This window comes from Ranitomeya variabilis, chromosome 2, assembly GCF_051348905.1.
Source record: "Ranitomeya variabilis isolate aRanVar5 chromosome 2, aRanVar5.hap1, whole genome shotgun sequence".
Lineage (NCBI taxonomy): Eukaryota > Metazoa > Chordata > Amphibia > Anura > Dendrobatidae > Ranitomeya > Ranitomeya variabilis.
This window is the reverse complement of record NC_135233.1, coordinates 455934098-455961268: the sequence shown is the minus strand read 5'-3', so window position 1 is coordinate 455961268 and position 27171 is coordinate 455934098.

Below are 27171 nucleotides of genomic sequence, written 5' to 3'. Positions count from 1 at the left end.
AGGAGCAAGAGCCTCTGGATGCCACGAGGCAGAATCCGATTGGCAGCATGGAGCGCGGAAGTCACCCCGGAGAGGGAGAGAAGACCCGTACCAGGCCCCGCCAATGGGAGCCGACGGAGTTCGCACCAGGCTGCGCTAATCAGGAGATCCTCGGGGCAGAGGTGGAGGAGCTGTGCCGGCAGTTCCGGAGTCTCTGTCAGCGAGCAACCATCCCTAGTGAGGAGCCGCACCCGCACCAGGCATCGATCCCGCAGCTGACCACAGAGGAGACCGGCACCGGAGATGCGGCGGAAGCAGGTAACGGCGCCAACCTGGGCGTGGCGATCGAAGAGCCCCTGCTGGTGGATGTAGACTCGCCCCCACCACGACCACCCGGACGGGTGTGTAGCCGCATCGAGTGCGAGAGGCCCTGGGAAACCCTGCAGACAGCCGATAGCCCCCTACGACCCATCAAGCAGCCCCCGCAGCTCCAGGGAGAATGGGTAACCTTCAAGTGGACCCGCCCGGCCACCACCAACCTGATGGGGTTTCCAGGGGATGCCCAGGAGGAAGGGGAGAGTATTGAGGTCATCCGCCAGAGGGAATACCGCCAGCAGCTGCGCCAGCAAGAAGAGGAGTGGGCCCGCAAGAAGGAGCTCCGGCGTCAGGCTGAGCGGGAGAAGGACCTCCAAATCAAAGCCCAGGTCAGGCAGGCTGCTGAGAACTGGGGCCCGCAGCGCTATGGCGTGATCAGCACCTTCCGGCTGCAGGGAGGTTGGGGCTTCATTAAGGAGCCCGGTCTTGCCTTGGAAGTGTTTGTCAACCGGCGGGATGTAGAGGCGCACCTCATTGAGGGACACCCAGGCCGGGACCTCTACCCAGGAGACCGAGTTCGGTACACTCGCCACTGGGGAGATAAGGGGTGGTATGCCCTGCACGTGCGCAGATACAAGCCAGAAGTGACAGTACCATCCTCCGATGATTCACTGAGACCAGCGGTCATTGCCCCAATCTCCCTGTGTGCCAAATGTTTACGGACCATCACTCCGAGGAGAACCGTGAGTACCCAGACCCCAATCCGGGGTGCAGACGCCCTTTATGTGGTGGCGGGAGGAGGGCGGTGCTCACGGAAGCCACCCCCAGACTTGGAAGAATAAACCTCGATACACTGAGCAATGTAAATAGTTACAGTTCTCTTATGTTGCTGCTAAAACCCGTCTAGGGTTAACTCTTAAGGGGATCCTTCTGTTGACCCGGGATCCCTATTGTTTTGTTTTTGTTTGTTTTTCCAAAGTTTTTGCACAAGTTTTTAGTTGAAAAGAACTGCTGAAATCATGAACAGTGCATGATACGAACTTTTTGTACATAGTTTGCACCTTATTAAAGGTGCTCCCTACTGGTTTTACTTAAAGAAGGACTCTTTGTGAAGATACCACACTGGAACCTTTGCTGAGTATGGACTGGTAGCTTGAGAAGACGCGCTACCTCATAGAGACTTGGTCCCCTCTTAAAGGGGATGTTCATTTGTCGCACTTAAAAACGATGATATTGCTTTAAGACAGGTAGCAATAATGTTTTGACGAAAGAAAGTGATGATAATGTTTACATGAGTAAGTTATATGTATTCAACTAGTTAATTGTGAAGAAATGCTGATGATGTTCTCTGAAAAGAAAAAGTGAAAGATAGCAGAAGGATGCAGTGGGCCCGTAGGGGTAGACGTGGTGTCCAGCATGCATGTTAGTGAGAAAGATAATGAGAAGGTTTGATGTTATATAAAGAAAATGGTTGATAACTTTGATAGATAATTAGGATAGAAGGTAAACCCTGAGTCCTCATAGGAGTCATGTAGAGATGGCTCAGTGCTCTTAAACTGAAAGTAATGTTATGCTCTATACTGTGTATAGTAGTGGAAAAGGCAGTAGGCCCGGGCTGAACGGGGCGGTCCTGCATAGAAAGGAGAGGCAGTAGGTCTGGTGCCGTTAGGACAGGCGGTCCTGCAGATTTAAAGAAGGAGAATGGAAAAGTTAAATTACCTTATAATGTGATTATAGGAAGGTCTTTAGTGGATTCAGAGTGTATGTCCTTAAAGGCAATGTTAAATTATTGTTCAACAATTTTGCACTTAGTAGAATACCCGGTTGGGTAAGAAAAGTTATTTATAGCATGTTGCTATGATATCTAACCATGTTTGTAACGTTCAAGTGTTCTCACCTCCCATAAAGGGAAGCTCTGTTTAAGTATACTTATTGTTATTGCACTCAACAAAACTGTATGTCTTTTTGCTGACTTGTATTGTTGTTTTCTTCTCAGTCCCGGAGTACTGTGTTTAACCAGGGGGGAGTGCAGCGCCCCAGAGTCCTGGTCGTTGCAGTACTGTGGCTCCGCCACTATGGGGAGCTATGGTGCGTCTGATGGCACTGAAGGAGTTCATCTGATCAGGTATCACAGACACCAATACATTTCACAGCCGGGCCTCCGGGGGGAGCTAAGGGTTCTATTCACTAGGCCACTCCCCACCATAGTGGGTAAACTGGGGGTCAGGCAGGAAGTTAGATCAGAAAGCTGACTAGGTTGGAACCAGGCAACACCTTGTGGCAGAGGGTGTTGTAGGGGAAGATACAGTAGGGTCTCTGTCAGGGGTGGGATCCTGACAGAGGCTTGGCAACTTGAACGAACGTAACGGGACCGTGCCTGCTCCGGGTAGCGGCGGTGCCCAAGGAAGGACTAGAAGAGAGATAGATTGTGCTGAGTGAGAAACGAGATCACGCAAAAGGAGAAATACCAGTAGGAGTCGTGCTGTAAGACCGAAGCAACATCCTACTGAGGCGCACTACCGGTGGCCGGAACGCCGAGGGAGTATCATAACATTCAGCTTCAAGCAATACTCCAAACAGCGGCAGGACAGTCAGTTTAAGGCGGGCTGTCTAACTTAAATCACCTATGCAGTCTTGGGGGGCAACTTGTGGAGAGGGGCGACTCTAGGGTCCCGGAAGAGCTCCGAGCCTACCCGTCAAACGGGTGCCGTCCCAACCAGAACAACAGGGAGGGACGGAGGATTAGCAGAACATCATCTAATCGAGTTGTGAGGGAACTTAAGAAACAGACACAACAGTTGTGGGGGACTGTTGTGAATTAGACTTTTTGGCTCCCTCTTGTGGTCACTAGTGGTATGACTCTGGGATTGTCTTTTTTCAGTTTGGCACTCACCTGGGTCGTTAGTCCAGGGGTGTCGCTATATTAACTTCCTGGATCCTTAGTCCAGTGCCTGGCATCGTTGTAATCAGATCCTTCTGTTGCTCCTGTCTGCTGGTCCTGGCTCTTGCAAAATTAAGCTAAGTCTTGCTTCTTTGTTTTTTGAGTTACTTGCTTTGCTACTATTTTTGTCCAGCTTGTACTAAATGTGATTTCTGTCCTTGCTGGAAGCTCTAGGGGGCTGGTGTTCTCCCCCCGGCCGTTAGACGGTTCGGGGGTTCTTGAATATCCAGCGTGGATATTTTAATAGGGTTTTTGCTGACCATATAAGTCATCTTACTATATTCTGCTATTAGCTAGTGGGCCTCTCTTTGCTAAATACCTAGCTCATTCTTATGTTTGTCTTTTCCTCTTACCTCACCGTTATTATTTGTTGGGGGCTTGTATCCAACTTTTGGGGTCTTTTCTCTGGAGGCAAGAAAGGTCTTTCTTTTCCCTTCTAGGGTTAGTTAGTTCTCCGGCTGGCGCGAGACGTCTAGAACCAACGTAGGCACGTTCCCCGGCTACTTCTATTTGTGGTGCTAGGATTAGATATATGGTCAGCCCAGTTACCACTGCCCTATGAGCTGGTTTTTTGTGTTTGCAGACTTGGTATTGATTCCTGAGACCCTCTGCCATTGGGGTCATAACAGGGGACTTTCTGTAAGCACAGCAGGGAAGGACCACAACACATAGCGCTAGAAGGAAGGCACCGATTTCCACCTGTGAAGAGAACTCTGGAGGTGCCATTGGACCGGCCAGACTTGCGCAGCCTGGTGAACCGTGTTCTGGACTGAGGACCCAGAGATCTTCAGTAAAGAGGTAAAGAGACTGCAACCTGGTGTCCTCGTTATTTACTGCACTGCACCACTACAGCCTCATCACCACCATCTACATCATATCTATCACTGTACGCCCCTCGGCAGGGTCACGGACCGGGCCTAGCCACCGTGACAACCCCAGAGCAGAGACTCAGAGGCCCGGTACCGGGTACCCCTCGGCCCCGCGGCAGTGGGGGGCGCTACACATACACATTGTACTAATTGTATTTGTCACTGATATCTGTATATCTAACTATTATATTTGTATGTATTATATGTAATCCATGTCTTCTATCCTGTCGGCTCCTGCAGTGATTTTACACTATGCAGCTGCTGAATTGCTGGCTTTTCTTCTATTTATCTATGTAATCTAAATACATGTATATATGTGTGTGCCACTGATATCTATATATCTATGTATTCTATGTGTATACTGTATATCTATTCTATCCATTCTATTCTAACCTGTCACGCTGTGATATTACTATATGCGCCACATTAATTGCCGGATTTTCAAATGCGATTGGTGTGTAAAAATCAGACGGCACTCGCATGGTCCGAGTGCTGTGATTTTTTTTCTCACACCTATTGCGGGATGCGTTCAGATTTCCGATTACAGCAGCATGCTGTGACTTTTTTCCAGTCCGATCGTGATCCGATCCTAGCTGACCCCCCCCCCGATGAACACACAATCATAGAATAACATTGGTCCGAATACAGTCCGATTTTTTATCAGATTGCATTCATCCGATTTCATCGCAAGTGGGAATGAGCCCTAAGACGGACCTTGTGATCTACTAGGGTCTGATCCCTGATAGCGATCTACATAAACCTCTATTGCAGAGGAATTGCTTCAGGGGTTCAGAGGCAGGTATGTCCAAGTCCTTGTGCCTGAGGGAGCCCAAGTTTTCATGCCATGTAAAAATAGATTTTGGCCATGTTCACACTTTGCGGGTTTTACCGCGGATCCGCGGCGATTTTGATGCTGCGGGTCCGCAGCAGTTTCCATTGCATTTACATTAACATGTAAACCCTATGGAAACCGCAAACTGCAGTGCACATGCTGCGGGAAAAACCGCGCAGAAACGCAGCGGTTTACAACCCGCAGCATGTCACTTCTTTGTGCAGAATCGCTGCGATTCTGCACCCATAGGAATGCATTGAACCGCTTACTTCCCGCATGGGACTGTGCCCACGTTGCGGGAAGTAAGCGGATAATGTGCGGGTGGTACCCGGGGTGGAGGAGAGGAGACTCTCCTCCAGGCCCTGGGAACCATATTTGGGGTAAAAAAAAGAATAAAAATAAAAAATCATGTTATACTCACCTCTCAGCGCTGCACGCGGCCTGCCGGTCAGAGTTGCTGTGCGAACAGGACCTGCGGTGACGTCGCGGTCACATGACCGTGATGACGCCGCGGTCACATGACCGTGACGTCACGAAGGGTCCTTCTCGCACATCATCTTTGGAACCGGAACGCCGGGTGCAGCGCCGAGGAGATCGGACGTCAGAGGGTGAGTATATAAACTTTTTTTTTAATTTTAACATTACTATTGATGCTGCATATTGCTGCATATGCAGCATCAATAGTATAGGTGGAAACCCGCAGCGGAAACCGCGGAACAAACCGCGATAAATCTGCAGGGATAACCGCAGCGGTTTTGCCCTGCAGATTTATCAAATCCGCTGCGGGAGAACCCGCAGAGGTCACCCGCAAAGTGTGAACATGGCCTTTAACATTGAGGTCAAGGAGCTTTTTGTTTCGCCTCTGTTTATAAGTTTATGAAACGTAGATTACAGACTAATGCATTTTACCTACAGTGACGAGAGACAGAGCTGTGTTACTTATGTACTTAGCTGCCAGAAAATTGTCTGGGCTGGATACGATTATAGCAAACTCTCAGCAGAGAGAAGCATTTCACTATATACGTACGTGGTTTCAGCTTTCTGATCAAATCTAAACATGTTCTCATTCATTGAAAATGAAAAAAAGGGACGTAGCAAATAGTAAGAATTGAAAGAAAAAATATACAGTAGCGATGAAAGAATCAAATTTTACTAAATTTTTATTTTGCAATTTAGTTTGACAAACCTAGCAAAATGACCATTAAGACCAAATTTGCTGAATTATAGAAGATGGTAAGGTTAAAAAAAAAATCCCCTCGGCCTCTCCATGTCTTTCTCATACCTTTGATTTGGGTCTCCTGCTTTCTATTTCTATCTCATATCGTAATTTGTAACGTGATGGCATGGGCACAGTGAACAGAAGACTGGACCAAAGGTTGCCGGAAACCCAAAAAGAAGATGGGCAATAGATAGACCACATACGGTGATATGCAAATTAATTACGTGGCTCATGCCCTGGGTAATGATGTGGGGAATAGTGAATAAAAGACCAGGTCGGAAATAGCCAGAAGTTAAGAATGAAGATTGAAGAAAGAAGATAGAAGAGCCGATGGAGGGACTAGTGGCGGAGGGAAAAGAACATTGAGGGCCAGAATGAAGATAGAAGAGCTGATGGAAGGGACTAGTGGCGGAGGGACAAGAACATTGAGGGCCAGAATGAAGATAGAAGAGCTGATGGAAGGGCTGGTGGCAGTGGGACAAGAGCATTGAGGGCCAGAATGAAGATAGAAGAGCTGATGTAAGGACTGGCGGCACTGGGACAGGAACAGAGAGGGCCAGAATGAGAATAGAAGAGCTGATGGAAAAACTGGCGACACAGGGACAGGAACAGAGAGGGCCAGAATGAGGATAGAAGAGCTGATGGATGGACTGGCGGCACTGGGACAGGAACAGAGAAGGCCAGAATGAAGATAGAAGAAAGAAGATAGACGAGCAGATGGAAGGACTAACTGGTGGGACAGGAACGATGAGGGCCGAAGACAGGTAAGTATACAAGGTATATTTTTAAACCTAGCTAATTCAATTTGCATCATATTTATTAGCTGTCAATTGAAATTTCACAACTGAATTGAGAGAGCCTGAAAAAATACAATTTTGATAAATTTGCTCAATGTATTGACCCTAAACCCAAAAACCTATCTAATATAAGCAAACAAAGAGTTAATTCTATATAAAAGTTGAATGAAGCATTACAATGAAAAAACTGATGTATGTAATGAACTTCGTTCGGCCTTGGGGTACAAGTTTGCAGACTCTTGAATCCTAGCAGCGTGCTCAGTGCATGCTGTGATGATTCTGCGGTGCCTGGAGCAGGCAGGATGTGAATGCAAGTTTACAATTCGTATACTTCTGGCCACATTCCAACTAGACATACATTGGGGAAAATAACTATTTAATACACTGCCAGGTTTGCAAGTTTTCCCACCTACAAATAATGGAGAGGTCTGTGATTTTTATCATAGGTACACTTTAACTGTGAGAGACGGAATCTAAAAATAAAAAAACAGAAAATCACTTTGTATGATGTTTACATAATTAATTAGCATTTTATTGCATGAAATAAGTATTTGATACAATAGAAAAACAGAACTTAATATTTGGTACAGAAAGCTTTGTTTGGAATTACAGAGGTCAGACGTTTCCTGTAGTTCTTGACGAAGTATGCTAGCAGGGATTTTGGCCCCCTCCTCCATACAGATCTTCTCCAGATCTTTCAAGTTTCGGGGCTGTTGCTGTTAAACATTGAGTTTCAGCTCCCTACAATGATTTTCTATTGGGTTCAGGTCTGGAGACAGGCTACGCTATTCCAAGATCTTGAAATGCTTCTTATGGAGCCACTCCTTAGTTGCCCTGGCTGTGTGTTTCAGATCATTGTCATGCTGGAAGACCCATCCACGACCCATCTTCAATGCTTTTACTGAGGGTAGGAGGTTGTTTGCCAAAATCTCACGATACATGACCCCATCCATCCTCCCTTCAGTATGGTGCAGTGGTCCTGTCCCCTTTGCAAAAAAGTGCCCCCAAAGTATGATGCTTCCCCCACCATGCTTCACAGTAGGGACGTTGTTCTTGAGGTTGTACTGATTCTTCTTCTTCCTCAAAACACAAGTGAAGTTGATACGAAAACGTGCTATTTTAGTCTCATCTGACCACATGACGTTCTCCCTTGCTTCCTCTGGATCGTCTAGATGGTCATTGGTGAACTTAAAACGGGCATGGACATGTGCTGGCGTGAGCAAGGAGACCTTGCATGCTCTCCAGGATATTAATCCATGTCGACATAGTGTGTTACTAACGGTAATGTTTGAGACTATATTCCAAGCTCTCTACGCGTCATTAACCAGGTCTTTCCCTGTAGTTTGGGGCTGATTTCTGACCGTTTTCAGAATCATTCTTACCCCATGAGGTGAGATCTTTCATGGAGCCTCAGACCATGGAAGATTGACAGTCATCTTGTGTTTCTTCCATTTTCTAATAATTGCACTAACAGTTGTTACCTTCCCACCAAGATGCTTGCCTATTGTCCTGTAGCCCATCCAAAACGTGTCAGGTCTACAATTTTGTCCCTGGTGTCCTTAGACATCTCTTTGGTCTTGCCCATGGTGGAGAGGTTGGAGAGTGATTGATTTGAGTGTGTGGACAGGTGTCTTTTATACAGATAACGTGTTCAAACCAGTGCAATTAATACAGGTAATGAGTGCAGGGTAGGAGGCTTCTTAAAGAAAAACTAACAGCTCTGTGAGAGACAGAATTCTTGCTGGTTTGTGGGTCATCAAATACTGATTTCATGCAATAAAATGCAATTTATATAGAAATCATACAATGTGATTTTCTAATTTTTATTTTTAGATTCTGTCTTTCACAGGTGAAATGTATCTATGATAAAAAATCACAGACCTCTCCATTCTTTGTAGATGGTAAAATGTGCAAAATCATCAGTGTATCAAATACTTATTCTCCCCACTGTATTCAGCCCTGTTCAATTCATTTACATTGAGCGAGGCTGCGCACGTCTAGACATTATGTGCCGTCATGCATGCAAACCGCATACTTGCAGTCACTGGCCCGCTGCTCCCGGCGCAGGCAATGGAGAATCCTGACAGCATGCACACTGCGCACTGTGAAGATTCACAAGTCTGCAGTCACTTTAAGTGACCGTAGATTTGTAGCCAAAGGCTGGACAACCCCTTTAAGCTCAGATATTTTAACCACATCTTGAGAAAACTTGGGAACAGGTTGCTTTGAAAAGATAAAGTGTGTCACCTAATATGTTAAAAATCTAACGTTAACCCAGCTTAAAGGAAAGATCTGGGAAATATTAAATCAGATGAGAAACATTTTTCATTAGCCTCTGTATTTGTCACAGCGGTAAAGTCTAATGAAAGAAACAAGCTGATAAACAATTAATTAGCAGACAGAATCCCCTTGGAGCATTGCCCTGTCTGACACAGAGAATATTAATATCTTTAATTGTCTAATATATATGTACATCACATGCTACGGCATGCAGAATAAAAGGGGCACTGAAGGGTAAATCTGTGGTGCTGCAGGTCTTAAGCTTAATATATTAAATGTCAAGGAGAATTTCTGCTCTTCAAGGCAATTGCTTATAATTGAGGGATGCCTTGAACAAGAAAATGTTATCATCAGAATATGAGCCTCGTCTACATTGTTTTGGTGCTGAGCTGTGTTTTGTAAAAAAAAAGGAAAAAAATTAAAACATTTCTATAAATTATGCATTTCCCACCATCTACTACTAATCTCGTCTTTAAAGCATCAAGGTTGTTTCAACAAACGTTGCATAAATCCATAGAGATAGTACGGTAAATCTAGGAAACTTTGTCTTAAATTTTTTGCAAAGAAATATGCTTCTTTTTCTATTATGAGCCAAGAGGAGTAAAAAGAAGCAGAAATACACAAAGAGAAATATTGCTGCTTCCTAGTAAGTGTTTAATCTCACACCAGAGCTGGATTCACAGCTACAGTGATTAGTGCTTCTGTATAATGCGCTCCATGCTGCTGATTCTAAACATGTGATACATAGAGGCAGGAAATCAGGATTGTTTCTGATCTGTCTGTGTGTGCTGTGTATGAGAAACACCATAGTGGTTAGTCTCCACCTCCTAGCTCTGAGACAACTGACAATTAGAGTTAGAGCCTGAAGAGGAGAAAGCTAGTATAAAATACAGGATATATCATGTACACACGTGACAGTTGATACTAAACAGTTGCCTGAAATGACAAGTACAGTACAGTTAAAAGAAGACATAAAACATAGAGAAAAGCTGCATTGTGTGAGCACGAGCTCAGGCTCTATTTACTTCTTTGTCGAGACTTTGGTTTCTGATAGATCCATGATGAATATGTTTTTATTGGATAAAATTGGCAGTATTGTGTAAAATAGCAGGCAGGATAATGGAGGATAGATGATGTCTAGTGATGGTAATTGTAATCGATAGGGTGGTAAATCGAAGTGACCAGTGTAAATAGAGCATTTATCCTTAGCCCTGTAATGGCCAGGGTATTTTTTTTTTTTTTTTCATTTTTGTGCTGTAATTTTTTCCTGTTCCAATAGCCATAACTTTTTATGGCTTATTTTTTGGGGTAGATCAGTTCTAGTTTTTAATTTTACCATATAATGTACTGGAAACCGGGAAAAAACTCCAAGTGCGATGAAAAATTCCAAGTGCGGTGAAAAAAAAAGCAATTCTGCCATTGTTTTTTGGGTCCTGTTCTTACAGCGTTTATTGTATTATTGTAAAACCAAACTTTTTCTTTTTCTTATTTTATAAATGCTAATTTTTTTCATATTTCCTTGAAAAAAATAGTTTTGGTTAAGATTTTTTGGGACTTATAAACGTTTGATTTTTCAATCGATGGAGCTGCGTGACGGCTATTTTTTGCACCCTGAGCTGTCCTTTTTATTGACACTTTGTGATGTATTTGACACTTATCGCATTTTTTTAGGGGAAGTACGGCAATCTAAAAATGACAATATTATTGTTCCTTTTTTTTCCTTTCGGCGTTTAATTTCTATTTTGATAGATTGGATTTTTTGGGGACACGACAATACCAAATAGGCTTATTTTTTAATTTAATTTTTTTATGTAAACTTTTGGATATTTGTAATACTTTTAAAACATTTTTTTCTATTCCTTTTTTAGTCCCTCTAGAGGAATTTGAACCTTCGACCGTTTGCTTTTTTTTTCTGCAATCACAATAGACCTGCAAAGTTCTTTCCTCAATTTTGGAAACAAATGCAATGTAACTGCACCATGTGAACGCAGTCTTGTAGCGGTTATGTTGGATGCATTGTATATAAGTAATGTCTGCATTTGTTGATGTATTTGCTATATGCACTTTATAGTTTTTTGCACAACTCTCATTCGATTGCCTTTTATACTATCAGTGATTTTAATTGGTGTCATACAGAATTGAAAGCTTGGAACATATGGGTAATTGCTTCATGCTTCCCTTACAATGGATTTATCCATGTGTGCTACCGAAAGGGTCTGGTATGAGGCTGAAATCTAATATCTCATTCAGTGATTAAAACTGCATTACCATCTGGATTTTTCAGTTCTTTTCTAATCCTTCATATTAAAATACTTCTAACTACATGAATCTATTTGCATTTTCATTTTTATTTTTTTATTTTTTTTTGTATTTCGGGGAGCCATCAGACTAAATGGCTTACTTAAATGCTTAAAGGGAATTTTCATTAGAAGTTACTACTGTTAAACTATGTAAAAGATATTACAATTTCACATTCACGATGGTATTACAGACCGTTAACCAGGATTTTTACATAATTATGTTTTATATAATTATCCGTCCTATGTAGGATTTCTTGTATACATTTTTATCACCCATTAAAGGAACTGTTTCCGAAGGTTTGACTATTATGTCACCGTATGGGCCAGCACCCCCATAAATTGCTGCGTGCTCCCTGCTTTATCTTAAGTTAGTTGCCACTATTAGCCCTGTTTTCTGTGGTTAGTGGCATATACAGTTTTTGTCTGGATCGGTATCCAAGTCAATCATGGTTAGTAGCTGAGATCAGAAAATGTTGCCAAAATTTTAATTTACGGCAAAGCCAAGGAAATGAGCTGGAGCACAAGTTGGTATACATACAACATATAAGAGAACGTTCACACTGTGGCTATTTAACATACAAAACCCAAGACAAAAACAAAATGAGCACATACCCTGTAGGAAGTAAATGAATAGAGATAGTACATATAAATAACATAGGATACTTAGAAAACACTGTGTGAAAGCCATCCAACCATGACAAAGTGTGCCCCAATCGGGATGTTCTGATCCTCTAGTATTAAAACCTCATCTTGTGTCAGACGACCTCATAGTAGATGGAGGCAGAGCATATAAATGAATTGTCTAGCTCAAAAAAGAGGGCCACACCCCTGTTTGTACAAACTACAAGAAACTACAGCAAAACCAAGTAAATGAGCCGGAGCACAAGTTGGTATGCTTACTTGCAGCAGGGTACATGCTTAAAATTCAAATTTGACAGATTTGCTTGAATTCTGCTGGAAAACACAAATTGCATTCAATAAATTCAATAAGAATTGAAACAGTCAGTAAGGAGTTAAACCTACCCCTTTATATTCACCTATACATGGCTCTCCCAATTCCTCTAATGCCGCAGTCGGTCTTCTGACCAGTTCCTTAATCTTCTGTCCATTTTCTTTTCTTTATTTCCCTCACCTAGGGTACAACGCATATTATTGACGCTGATAACGTGTGTGGAGTCCAATATGACCGATTGGTGCCTAGGGAAGAATGATAGTTATGGAGGCACGGAAAGAGAAGAAGTTTCTTATTCAAATTAGGATAGAAATATGCTTATCCTGGGCATGGAAACATTCACTTACTGTTCATTATCCAATTACATCTCTTGAAAATTTCTTCCAAGCTTCTATTGGCTCATGCAGAGGGCCGTATTATTGGTCTGAATGCAAACTGACAAAACATCGGATTGTACCTGGACCAAAGCTATTTTATGGTGCTGTGCCCATGTACGATTGTTTTACTCAGACAGAGTCTGTCCGAGGAAAAAATAACACTGAATGTCTGAGTTTGACCCAATATTCAGATCGCACTCGGCCAAAGAAGTCAATGAGGGAGTGGAAAACATCAGACTGCACTTGGATGTCATCTAAGTGCAGTTAGAATTCCACGCACTGACATAATGGAGAAGATGGAGACATTTGGTTCTTACCATGTTGTGGATTTATGATGTGTTTTTGTCTACATAGGGTGTTGGATAACTCAAAGCACATTTTGAGTACATTTCCATAAGGATATATAAACTAAGTAGTTCTTTCCTAATAAGTTTTGGAACAGAGTTATCTATTTGTGATGTCACATCTCTATACATGTCACGCACATGATCCCCTTGAGAAAGCGGTACGGTGTTGCCGCGAAACGCACGTCGGGGTCCATTCTCCGGCTGTTTCTCTACCCTGCCCCTGTTTTTGGTAAGTCTGGCATCCATTACCTGACCCTCCTCTATGTGTGATGGGATGGAGTTACATATAATAGACTTCTGTGAGGTGTCTCTATATGGGGCCATGGCTAATTCTATTTAGACTCTTACTTATAGCATGTGGAGCAATGGACTTAATCAGACTATGGGGCCTTTTGGTGTTCTCCTTTGAGGGGACACCATTTGAGTGGGATTTTTGTTGGGGGGGGATTTCAGCGTTTCTAGGCACTATCTTGTGAATTACTGTATAATATTAATTAATTTTAACTTGAATTATTCATGAAATAAACTTTGTTATCTTGTTCATCGATGCTCCGTTTTTTCTCCTATTTTATATGATGTTTTTTTGGAGTGGATTAAGTGAGCTCGGGGGTGCGTGCCATTGTTTGCAACACTTCTGACTTCACAATATGCATTTGGGAATTGTACTATCATGTCACGCACAGAGTAGGAAAGACTAAGTGCAACATTAAGGGATAAGGGGAAGGTGGCCTAACACTAGGGAAATGGGAGTTGGGACACCCTAGGCAGAACTAGCGTCACTCTTTTCTGCCCTAAGAGACCCTAAATATGTTCTGCACCTATCACCGAACAGGATACCTAGTCCCTGTCAGACCCTAGTGGTAAGCCCTGCTTAGGTAAGGAAGGGGTGAGCGCTGGTCGACCCCACTAACACTACAGACAGCTAGGATACACAAAACAAGGGGAAACTTAGCTTGAGTAGACTCAGAGAGAAACGCTGTTGTCCTTCAAACTCCAAAGAGGATGCTAGCTGACTGCTGCAGCTCCAAGCCTCAACGGGGAAGTGCAAATAGAAAATAACACCAGCAACTCCCAAACAGGAGGTTGGGAGTTATAAACACCCAGATCCAGGTGACACCATTAAGGCCAGGGGAGGTGGCCACTAGTCTGCAAGGCCAACCGCTGAGACCCTCTGCAGCCAGATGCAGTGCGACTGTCTGCAGCCTCAGACACACCCGTGACAATACACTAGTATAATAATCTCCATCTTTCTGGCGGTTGTACTTTGAGCTATACAGGTAAGCATCCTACTTACTTTCCTTACCTCCTGACCTTACTATTAATTTATTTTGAAGCTGTTGGAAATCAGTCACTCTAAATTCTTCTGTCCTAAAGTCCTGGCTAACATTTAATTACCAAATATGATGATCTGACAAAGGATTATTTCTTTCTAAGTGCTTTATTTTACATTTGGAATCATTGACATCAATTTTCCTTGTTTTGAACTCAAGGCAGAAGAAGGACTGTCCTGAAGCGGATCCATGAAATTGACAATATGTAGGTTATGATATAGTACTGTGAATTAAAGGGGTATACTGACAAAAAAGTTGTCACTCATCCACAGGATAGGTGCTAACTTGTAGATCAATGGATGGCTAACTAATAAGCTTGTCACTGACCACCATTATTTCCAAAAGTCCCATAGAGAATGCATGGAGCAACAGTTGAGCACTGCAACAACATTTAAAGAAAGGAAAAAAAGTCACACTTTTTGGCAATCAGTTTGATTCTCAGTGATTGGACACCCGTTGGTGTAGAAGTTATTAGCTATTACTGGATTCTATTAACAATATGATTCTGCTTTAGCGAGGTATACCCGTTGCTCCTTGTATAAGTCTGCAGTCCTTTGTGCATCCTTTGCAATGCATCTTAATTAATTCTTCTTTTACATTTTAATTTAAAAGTTGTAAATCCCTTTAAAGATTTTGTACAAGTTTGTACACAATTTATTTTATTGTTTATTTACTTACTAAATGCTAAATTAGGCAACTTTTCAAACAATTTTAATTAAAAATGCTAACATTTTGCTGCTGTAAAGTGTCTGTAGGTCCTTTATCTAACTAAGTGTTTTTGCAAAACCGATAAAGATACTTTGATGGCTGTCCCTGAATTCTTTCTCCCTTCTCTCTGTGTTAGGCCGGGGACACACTTAACGTATAAAAAAACGGTCCGTTTTTCACGGCCGAGAATCGCACAAATGTTTCAAAAACAGTGATCCGTGTGCAGTGCGAGGATGCAATTTCCTCGCATCAAATGATCCGTGTGACATCCGTGTGACATCCGTATGGCATCCGTATGCCGAGATTTTCTCGCAAGCTTGCAAAACCGACATCTAATGGATTTATGTGCTCAAATGTTAGGGAAAACATATATACAGTATATATATATATATATATATATATATATATATATATATATATATATATATATATATATATATATATATATGTCATTGAGACACATATATATATATTCTGTATTTATATTTCATTCAGCGCGATATCTGTGAAAAGCCGGTAATTCAATTGCCGGCTTTGCATTTCTCCTTCACAAACCCGACAGGATATGAGACATGGTTTTCATACAGTAAACCATCTCATATTCCCATTTTTTTTGCATATTCCACACTACTAATGTTAGTAGTGTGTATGTGCAAAATTTGGCCGCTGTAGCTGCTCAAATAAAGGGTTAAATGGCGGAAAAAATTGGCGTGGGCTCCCGCGCAATTTTCTCCGCCAGAGTGGTTAAGCCAGTGACCGAGGGCAGATATTAATAGCCAGGAGAGGGTCCATGGTTCTTGGCCCCCCCCCGTGGCTAAAAACATCTGCCCCCAGCCACCCCAGAAAAGGCACATCTGGAAGATGCGCCTATTCTGGCACTTGGCCACTCTCTTCCCACTCCCTGTAGCGGTGGGATATGGGGTAATGAAGGGTTAATGCCACCTTGCTATTGTAAGGTGACATTAAGCCAGATTAATAATGGAGAGGCGTCAATTATGTCACCTATCCATTATTAATCCAATTGTTTGAAAGGGTTAAAAAACACACACACACATGATTAAAAAGTATTTTAATGAAATAAACACAGCGGTTGTTTGAATATTTTATTGCTCTCTCATTCCATTTTCAGACCCTCGCTTGGCAAAACAATAAACACACAATATACATACCCTCTCTGATGAACTGTTACGTCCCACGAAGTAATCCATCTGAAGGGGTTAACTAATATTACAGGCAGAGCTGCGATAATCCACTCGCTCGTGCCTGTAATCCCCGGGTGCTGAAAGGAAAGCAGTGATGTGTACTTACATTCAGTCGCGGTGATGCGCCCCTGCTGGATGTTCTCATGAACTGCAGCCTGGGAACTTTTTCCCACGCTCCAGGTCATATGAGGACATCCACCAGGGGGCGCATCACCGCGACTGAAGGTAAGTACACATCACTGCTTTCCTTTCAGCACCCGGGGATTACAGGCACGAGCGAGTGGATTATCGCAGCTCTGCCTGTAATATTAGTTAACCCCTTCAGATGGATTACTTCGTGGGACGTGACAGTTCATCAGAGAGGGTATGTATATTGTGTGTTTATTGTTTTGCCAAGCGAGGGTCTGAAAATGGAATGAGAGAGCAATAAAATATTCAAACAACCGCTGTGTTTATTTCATTAAAATACTTTTAAATCATGTGTGTGTGTGTGTTTTTTAACCCTTTCAAACAATTGGATTAATAATGGATAGGTGTCATAATTGACGCCTCTCCATTATTAATCTGGCTTAATGTCACCTTACAATAGCAAGGTGGCATTAACCCTTCATTACCCCATATCCCACCGCTACAGGGAGTGGGAAGAGAGTGGCCAAGTGCCAGAATAGGCGCATCTTCCAGATGTGCCTTTTCTGGGGTGGCTGGGGGCAGATGTTTTTAGCCACGGGGGGGCCAAGAACCATGGACCCTCTCCTGGCTATTAATATCTGCCCTCAGTCACTGGCTTTACCGCTCTGGCGGAGAAAATTGCGCGGGAGCCCACGCCAATTTTTTCCGCCATTTAACCCTTTATTTGAGCAGCTACAGCGGCCAAATTTTGCACATACACACTACTAACATTAGTAGTGTGGAATATGCAAAAAAAAGGGGATATGAGATGGTTTACTGTATGTAAACCATGTCTCATATCCTGTCGGGTTTGTGAAGGAGAAATGCAAAGCCGGCAATTGAATTACCGGCTTTTCTATAGAACACCGCTGCGTATTTCTCGCAATGCACACGCATGGTCCGTGTGTAATCCGATTTTTTCTCGCACCCATAGACTTGCATTGGCGAGTCTCGGCCGAGATACGCTGACAATCGCAGCCTGCTGCGAGTTCCCTCGGATCCGAAATACGGTGGAGAAAATATCGGATGATGGGAGCTGAACCATAGATTAACATTGGGCCGAGTGCTATGCGATTTTTTATCGCATAGCACTCGTCCGTATTACGGTCTAGTGTGACCCCGGCCTTAGAGATAGCAGCACTGAGGGTGGGGAGGTTGCATGCAGCTCTTCACAGTGCGTAGAGGGATGAAAGTATTAACAGTCTCAGAGAGGGCAGAGAAAGCAGATTTCAGATGAAGGAAGCACATGAAGAGGAAATAAGTGCAGGATAGAAGCTTTGCTGCTAGTGAAGACAGCAGTACCCTGGATACGCACAGATATACCATCCAGCCTACATTACTGGGCGTGATGCTCCCACAAAAGAGAAATTAGAAACTTGAGTGAAGTTGTAAATTGGATATAGGAGGGTATGAAAATGAATTATGAATGAAGAGATGAAGATTGTAGAATAAAAATGTATATTTATTATATTTATTAACTAAAGGCAAGCACCAGACACAAGTAATAATTTTTTTTCCATGTTAAAGCTGTCCGTAGGCTTTAAGCATAAAATATTACATGTTTTATTAGATCTACTGTTCTGGGAGAAATTTAGAAGGCAACAAAAGATTTTTAGTGCTAAAAACATTGTTATAGTCAGCCATTTTAAAGGTCATAGACAAGCCAGTAAAGTAGCATTCTGAGTGTAATAAACTGATTTTTATGCCAAGTTGAGAGCAAATAATAATTTATACCGTCCATAAGAAGGTTTTAGTCAGATCATGGAGTTTTGAGCTAACAAGACGCGTTAAGTAAGTAAGGCAATGTATTATATTTTTTCAGGTTACTATAGGTAATGACTGTAGAGGGAAATATAAAATGGAGCATCAACCATAACACTCAATATGGATACAACTTAAAAAAATAGCATTATTTGAAGTTTTAAGTGAATGTTGTAAACAGAGCCAGGTCCAGGGATTTAGGTGCACTGCAGATGAGGTTCCTACTTTGCATCCTATTTTGCATCAGTGTTCTCTAAGAATGCAATTGTAACATCAACTGATCTTCACGGTGCCATCAAAAGAATAAAATAATCCACACTATCTATACACAGAGAGATGGTGAGGGAACACTTAGTTAATTTAAATGAGTTTAAATCTCCTGCTCCAGATGAATTACATCCTACGGTGCTCAAAGAGTTAGCAGAGGAAATTGCAGAACCACTAGCCAGAATCCTTGAAAAATCCTGGCGAACAGATCTGTCACCACGTTTTTGCCACCTAATCTGAGAGCATAGTCAAAATCATCTGAACTGGTACGGTATTACATAGCCCCCGAGGAAGCTCACGTGGAACGCGCGTCAGGGCTGATGGTTCATGGTTCTGACACAGAGAGCAATGGCTGAGTGACTAGTAACTCTACAGTGACAGTTTATCCAGTGTATATGTGCGCATCTGATATTTCTATTATTTCCATTTTCTGTTTATTATTGAATGTGTATGCATACATCATCTGCTAATTTTTACTCTTACTGCCCCTCCCCATACCATGTGTACAGACCGTACACACTTAGTCTCCCAAGTTTTCACACATGTTTTATTTACTCATCATGTACGTTTTGTGTCACTTTTTGAAATGTGTTAATAAAATTAATTATTCATCATTGATAGTGAACTTTGACTCCGTGTTCTTTTGTAGGATTTGTAATCTGAAAGCAGCATGATGCAGGGGCAGAGATCCTAATTCCAGCGATGTCTAACTTACTGGGATGCTTGCTGTACTTTTGAGAAAATCACTGTTTTATCAGCAAGAGATTATTACTAGAAGACTTGAAAACCTGCTGCCATATAGTCCAACCCCACCCCCTCCACTGATTGGCACCTTTCTGCCTATGCACAGCGTACTCAGAAAGCTGCCAATCAATGGTGTGGGCGGGATTATACAGAGCTCAGCATTTATGGAACTGATAGTTGTGCAGTACACACAGCGATTTTATCAAAATGATAGCATACAGCCCTGTAAGTGATGTGCTGTCCGGGTTGAGATCATGTCAGGGTGATGTGCTGTCTGGGTGGCGTGCTGTCCAGGTTGAGCTCATGTCGGGGTGACGTGCTATCCAGGTGATGTGCTGTCCGGGTTGAGTTCATGTCTGGGTGACGTGCTGTCTGGGTGATGTGCTGCCCTGGTTGCGCTCATGTCTGGATGATGTTCTGTCCGGGTGATGTGCTGTCTGGGTTGAGTACGTGTCTGTGTGATGTGTTGTCCGTGTGACGTGCGGTCCTGGTTGCACTCATGTCTGGGTGACGTGCTGTCTTGGTGATATGCTGTCCTGTTTGAGCTCATGTCTGGGTGATGTGCTGTCTGGGTGATGTGCTGTCCTGGTTGATCTCATGTTTGGATGACGTGCTGTCCAGGTGATGTGCTGTCCTGGTTGAGTTCATGTCTGGGTGATGTGCTGTCTAGGTTATATGCTGTCCTGGTTGAGCTCATGTCTGGGTGACGTGCTGTCTGGGTGATATGCTGTGCTGGTTGAGCTCATGTCGGGGTGATGTGCTATCTGGGTGATATGCGGTCCTGGTTGAGCTCGTGTCGGGGTGATGTGCTGCCCGGGTGATGTGCTGTCTGGTCTTCGCTCATGTCTGGGTGATGTAGTGTCTGGGTGATGTGCTGCCCGAGTTGAGTTCATGTCATGTCATGTCTGGGTAAAGTGCTGTCCATGTGAAGTGCTGTCCGTGCGATGTGCTGTCCTGGTTGAGCTCATGTCAGGGTGACATGCTGTTTGGGTGATATGCTGTCCTGGTTGAGCTCATATCTGCGTGATGTGCTATCCACGTGATGTGTTGTTCTGGTTGAGTTCATGTCTGGGTGACGACGAGCTGTCCACATGATGTGCTGTCCTGGTTGAGTTCATGTCTGGGTGAGGAGCTGTCCGTGTGATGTGCTGTCCTGGTTGAGTTCTTGTCTGGGTGACGAGCTGTCCGCGTGATGTGCTGTCCTGGTTGAGTTCATGTCCGGGTGATGTGCTGTCCGCATGATGTGCTGTCCTGGTTGAGTTCATGTCTGGGTGACGTGCTGTCCGCGTGATGTGCTGTCCTGGTTGAGTTCATGTCTGGGTGACGAGTAGTGTTGAGCATTCCGATACCGCAAGTATCGGGTATCGGCCGATACTTAGCGGTATCGGAATTCCGATACCGAGATCCGATACTTGCCGCGTATCGGATACCGGAATCGGAAGTTCCCAGGATTCAAACTGCACAAATTTGCACGAAATCAGCCAATGAGAATGATTCCAAGTGTGGGCACATCCTGTTCAGCATGGAGGGCATGAAACTACTGGCAAGGCTGTGATTGGCTGCTGAAATGATGTCATGATGCAGTTTAAAAGTCGCTGGCGCCATTTTGCGCTCACTCTGCTGTGAATTCAGTTAGTGACAGGACGCTGTTTGCTGACTGAGGGCCAGTTTAGAGATAGCGATTTGCTTCTTTGTGCTTTTCCAAGGCTAATTTAGCAACCGCTGTGTTCACCTACTAATCATCTTGCTTTTGCCTTGCAGCGCTGTTTTTACAGCGATCTGCAAGGTCTGTGTGTGTGTGTGTGTGAGTGCAGCCCACTCTCTAGTCTGTGTGCAGCCTGTTCTTTTTTTTTTTTTTTTTTTCAAGTAGTGTAGTCTGCTGCTCATTTTTTGTAATAATTCCTATTAGTGACTTTCCACCCGTATCCAGCTAACTTGTGGAAAAACACTACATAGGATAAAGTAGAGGAGGTTTTTTGGGCCTTGCAGCGCCGTTTACGGCTGTCTGCACGGTCTCCGTGTGACTGCAGCTCTCTCTGTTGTCAGTTCAGCCCCCCAAAAATAAATAAATAATAAAGTTCACCAAACACACCACTTTACATTTGTGTAGGCCACATTAGCTCATATTAAAGTCTAGTCCACACTTTAGAAAATTAGTGTTTCCTATACCTGTTAGGACTCGGAGCTGTTCAGGAATAAGCACACAAAGCCATTAGTACTTTTCTGCTTATCTTTATCAGTCAACCAAGATGAAGAAGGCAGGGAGTAAGGCACGTGGGCGTGGGCGCGGAGCAGGGAGAGGACGTGGGGATTCTGTGCCTGCTGCGGGCACCGGTGACTAGGGTTGAGCGACTTTTATTTTTATAGGATCGGGTCGGGTTTCACGAAACCCGACTTTCTCAAAAGTCGGGTCGAGTGAAATCGGCCGATCCTATAAAAAAGTCGGGGTCGGGGTCGGCCGAAACGCGAAACCCAATGCAGTGCAATGGGATACTATGGTTCCCAGGGTCTGAAGGAGAGGAAACTCTCCTTCAGGCCCTGGGATCCATATTTACGTGTAAAATAAAGAATTAAAATAAAAAAAATTGATATACTCACCCTCTGACGCACCCTGGTAGTAACCGGCATCTTCCGTTCCTAAAAATGGCGCTTGAAAGACCTTTCGAATGCTTCACGGCTTGTGATTGGTCGAGGCGGCCCACGTGACCGCTGAGCGACCAATCACAAGCCGGTGATGTAATTCTCAGGTCCTGTTCTGGTTCTCAGGTACATGAGAATTACGTCACGGCTTGTGATTGGTCGCTGAGCGGTCACGTGGGCCGCCGCGAACAATCACAAAGCCGTGACATCATCGGAAGGTCCTTCACGCGTTCATTCTTAAGAAGGAAGGCTGCCGGAAAGAAGCAGGACGCATACGATGGTGAGTATATACCTAATAGGAATATATTCACCCTCGGCTTCTTTCCGCAGCGACCAATCACAAGCCGTGAAGCATTCGAAAGGTCTTTCAAGCGCCATTTTTAGGAACGGAAGATGCCGGTTACCAGCGGCGATGTCCAGGCTGCGTCGGAGAGGTGAGCATATCAATATTTTTTATTTTAGATATTTATTTTAAACTTAAATGTGGATTCTGATACCGATTTCCGATATCGCAAACATATCAAAACTCGGTATCGGAATCCCGATACCAGATTCAGAAAATCGCCGACCTCATGGCCGACCCCACACGGGGTCGGGTCGGGTTTCATGAAACCCGACTTTGCCAAAAGTCGGCGACTTCTGAAAATGGTCGACCCGTTTCGCTAAACCCTACCGGTGACTCCTCAGCACCCAGTTTCACCAGGGAACAGTCCTTCATGTGCAGCTTTGTCGCAGAGCGTCGTACACCGCTACTGCGTGAAGACCAAATTGAAGCCGTTGTCGGATGGATGGCAGCTAACGCATCGACTTCAATTAGTGCCACATCCTCTCAGACACAGAGCACTGGAGAGCAGCCATCTGTCTCTTCACCACCTGCCAAATTGGCCAGGCAGACAGAGAGCCCAGGACAGGAGCCGTCTCTACTTCTGTTCTCTGAATCTCTTGGCTTGGAAACAGGGGGCCAGCCAAGCAGCATTGGAGAAATGGAAGAAGAGGCAGGGTGCAGTGATGCCCAACAGCTTTTTCTCTCTGGGTCTGAAGAGGCGGGTGGGCCAGTGCCTCCGGTCACCACATCGCAGGCCGCATCCGCTGATGATGACACTCAGGTGCCACTTTCTGGTGCGTGCTCTGCTGCTGAGACTACCCAGGAGGAGCAGAGGGTGGCAGAGGGTAGTGTAGATGATGAGGTCCTTGACCCATCGTGGCGTGAGGGACAGGAAGGTGGTGGGAGCAGCTCCGAGGAAGAGATTCCTAGAACGGGCCAAAGAGGTAGAGGGAGGGGGAAGACTGCGCAGCCTGTAGCCTCCACTTTGGCACCCGTTAGGAGCATGTCTGTTCCAAAAGCCAAAGAGGGCGCTCCCAAGACTTGCAGTGTCTGGCCCTTTTTGGACACAGTTGCAGATGATATTTGCTATGTCAAATGCAAGGTGTGTCATCACAAAGTCAAAAGAGGTCGAAATGTCAGCAACCTCAATACCTCCAACATGTGGAAACATGTGCGCAACAGACACGCGGCGGAGTTAGAAAAACACACTGAAGAGCTAGGCCAACAGCGGCAGCTACCACCTCTTCAGCTCGTGTTGTCTCTTCCTCCAGCTCACACGCAGCTGGTTCGGCTTCCTCCCAAGATCGCCGTGGAAGAACCTCTGGCCCTGTTGTCCAGAGACCCACTGTAATTCCACCCGCAGCACCACTTTCCCAGTCATCCACACACTCCCAGCCCAGTCTACAGCCATCGGTAGTACAGGCATGGGAGAAAAGGCGGCCTTTCTCGTCAAACCACCCACGAGCACAGGCTCTGACTGCAGGCATTGCCAAACTTCTGTCACTGGAAATGCTGTCATTCAGGCTGGTGGAGACTGACAGCTTCCGTGACATGATGTCATTGGCAGTCCCACAGTACAATGTGCCCAGCCGCTTTTACTTCAGCAGGCAAGCTGTCCCTGCCCTGCACAAGCATGTGGAGGGACACATAAAACACGCGCTACTGAACGCCGTCAGTAGCAAGGTCCACCTCACCACCGATGCGTGGACCAGTCAACATGGACAGGGGCGATACCTTTCCCTCACTGCCCATTGGGTTAATGTCGTTGAGCCGGGTACAGATCGTGCGAGTGGCGCAGGACGTGTCCTGCCCACTCCAAGGATTGCAGGAATCCATTCTGTACGCATTGACTCCTCCTCTTACACCAGTTTTTCAGAATCATCGCTGCAGGAGCTGTCACAGTCCACCTCCACATGGACCCGTGATGAACGTTTACCTGTTACGACCGACATGAGCACAGCCGTGGCCAAACGTCAACAGGCCGTCTTGAAATTAATTTCTTTGGGGAATCGAAGCCACACAGCGCAGGAGCTCTGGAATGCCATCAAGCAGGAGAGCGATGTGTGGTTTGTGCCAGCGAATCTCCAGCCAGGCATGGTAGTGTGTGATAATGGCCAAAATCTGGTGGCAGCTCTGGGCCTCGGCAACCTCACTCACATCCCATGTCTGGCACATGTGCTCAATTTGGTTGTGCAGAGTTTTTTGAGGGACTATCCGGATCTTGATGCACTGCTGCACAAGGTCCGCCTAGAGTGTGCTCACTTGCGGCGTTCCAGCACGGCAAAATCGCGCATTGCGGCTCTGCAGCGCCGACACCGCCTGCCGGAACATCGCATCATATGTGACCTACCTACCAGGTGGAATTCCACGTTACATATGTTGGAGCGTTTGTGTGAGCAGCAGCAAGCTGTAATGGAGTACCAGCTGCATCAGGCGCAAAGAAGTCGCACTCCGCGCCGTTCAGACTTCACAACCACAGAGTGGGCCACTATGAAGGACGTCTGCCAGGTTTTGCGTCCCTTCGATTATTCCACGCGGATGGCGAGTGCAGATGATGCACTAGTCAGCATGACTGTCCCCCTTATCTGCCTGCTTGAAAAATCACTGCAAGCGCTAAGGGATGATGTTGTGGAAGAGGTGGAGGATGAGGATTCACCATTTCCATCATCTTCTGGACAGTCAGCGCCACGTGGTTCCTCACAAACGCGTAGGCAGGGGACAGTTTGTGAGGAGGATGAGGAGGAGTCAATGGAGGAGGAAGACATCCGTCCAGAGGAGGGAGTTACACAATTGTCCAGTACTCAGTGTGTACAGCGAGGGTGGGGTGATGACGAGCGGGCAGAGATCATGCCTCCAGCAGGGGACAGCGTTTCTTGGCCAGTTGGCAGTCTGCAGCACATGGTGGATTACATGCTGCAGTGCCTGAGAAACGACCGCCGCATCGCCCACATTCTCAACATGTCTGATTATTGGGTGTTCACCCTCCTCGATCCTCGCTACCGGGACAACGTAGAAAGCCTCATCACACCGTTGAACCGGGAGCGAAAAATGAGGGAGTACCAAGACACACTGGTGAATTCCATCATCTTCTCCATTCCAACTGAGAGAAGTGCTGCTAGTGCATTACAAAGCAACTCAGTGCGTCCAGGCAGTGGAGGAGGCTCTGCACAAAGAGGGAGCAGAAGGAGTGCCTCTGCCCAAGGCAAGACCAGTATGGCCCAACTGTGGCACAGTTTTGTGTGCCCGCCACAAAAGTCTACACCATCACAGACGGCTCCAGTCAGCAGGAGGCAATGGTTCCGTCAGATGGTGACAGACTACATGTCTTGCCCTCTTGCTGTACTCCCAGACGGCTCTTCCCCTTTCAAGTTTTGGGTCTCAAAGCTGGATACATGGCCAGAGCTAAGCCAGTATGCATTGGAGGTGCTGGCTTGCCCTGCGGCTAGTGTATTATCGGAACGCGTCTTTAGTGCTGCAGGTGGTGTACTAACTGACGGTCGCATGCGACTATCCTCCGATAACGTTGACCGGCTTACTTTCCTGAAAATGAACAAGGCCTGGATCTCGCAGGAATTTGCCACTCCTCTTCCTGATTAAATAATTAGGTGACTGTCTACAGTATCTAGGTCTCCTGTTGTGTTCATCTTTCTACCACCTGAACTTTAATTCCTGGGCTCCAACACCGCCAGTTGAGGCTCAGAAGTGCCGTCTGCACAGTCAAAACATACGACCCAGTGTTCTTGGGTTTCAGTAACGTCAGCTGATCCCCAGCTGTGTAGCTGGCAATGTGTCCTGCGACCGCCACGCTGACACAACAACTGAAATGTAAGGGAACCTGTCCCCCCCCCCCCAAGGCGTTTGTTACTGAAAGAGCCATCTTGTGCAGCAGTAATGCTGCACAAGGAAAAGGTAGCTATTTTTGTTTAGCTCCTTGCACACGCAGAACTTAACACTTATAAAATGTGTCCACTGATACCGTAAAACCGTCCCGGAGCTGGGACTTTCCTTCGTAATATGTCGCAGCACAGCTGTCATTCCTACCCCCTTGGCGCCGTGCCCCGGCTCCTCAGCGTTGTTTGATTCCGTCCCGGAGCCTGCGCTGTTATGTTATCCCTTGGCCAGGCACACTTAGCGCTGCCCCTCTTCTGACATCATTTCGTGTCAGGCTGACTGCGCCTGTGCGGCCGCGCTGGCTGAGAGCCCGCCTCGCAGTGTCTTCTGATTTAATCCCACTGGGGGCCTGAGATCCATGGACATGCGCAGTGCATATCTGAACCTCCGCCTCACACTCATCTCCCTACGCCTTCTTCAGACTGTGCGCCGTCAGCTGATCCCTAATAGCATGCCACGGCCGTGACGCCGCACAGTCTGAAGAAGCCGTAGGGAGGGGAGTGAGAGGCGAGGATATGCACTGCGCATGGCCATGGATCCCAGGCCCGCGGTGGGATTACATTAGACGACACTGCGAGGCGGGCTCTCGGCCAGCGCGGCCGCACAGGCGCAGCCAGCCTGACACCAAATGATGTCAGAAGATGGGCAGCGCTAAGTGTGCCTGGCCAAGGGATAACATAACAGCGCAGGCTCCGGGACGGAATCAAACAACGCTGAGGAGCCGGGGCACGGCACCAAGGGGGTAGGAATGACAGCTGTGCTGCGTCATATTACGAAGGAAAGTCCCACCTCTGGGACGGTCTCACGGTATCAGGGGACACATTTTATAAGTGTTTAGTTCTGTGTTTGCAAGGAGCATAATGAAAAGAGCCACCTTTTCCTTTTGCATCCTTTGTGCTGCACAAGCTGGCTCTTTCAGCTACAAA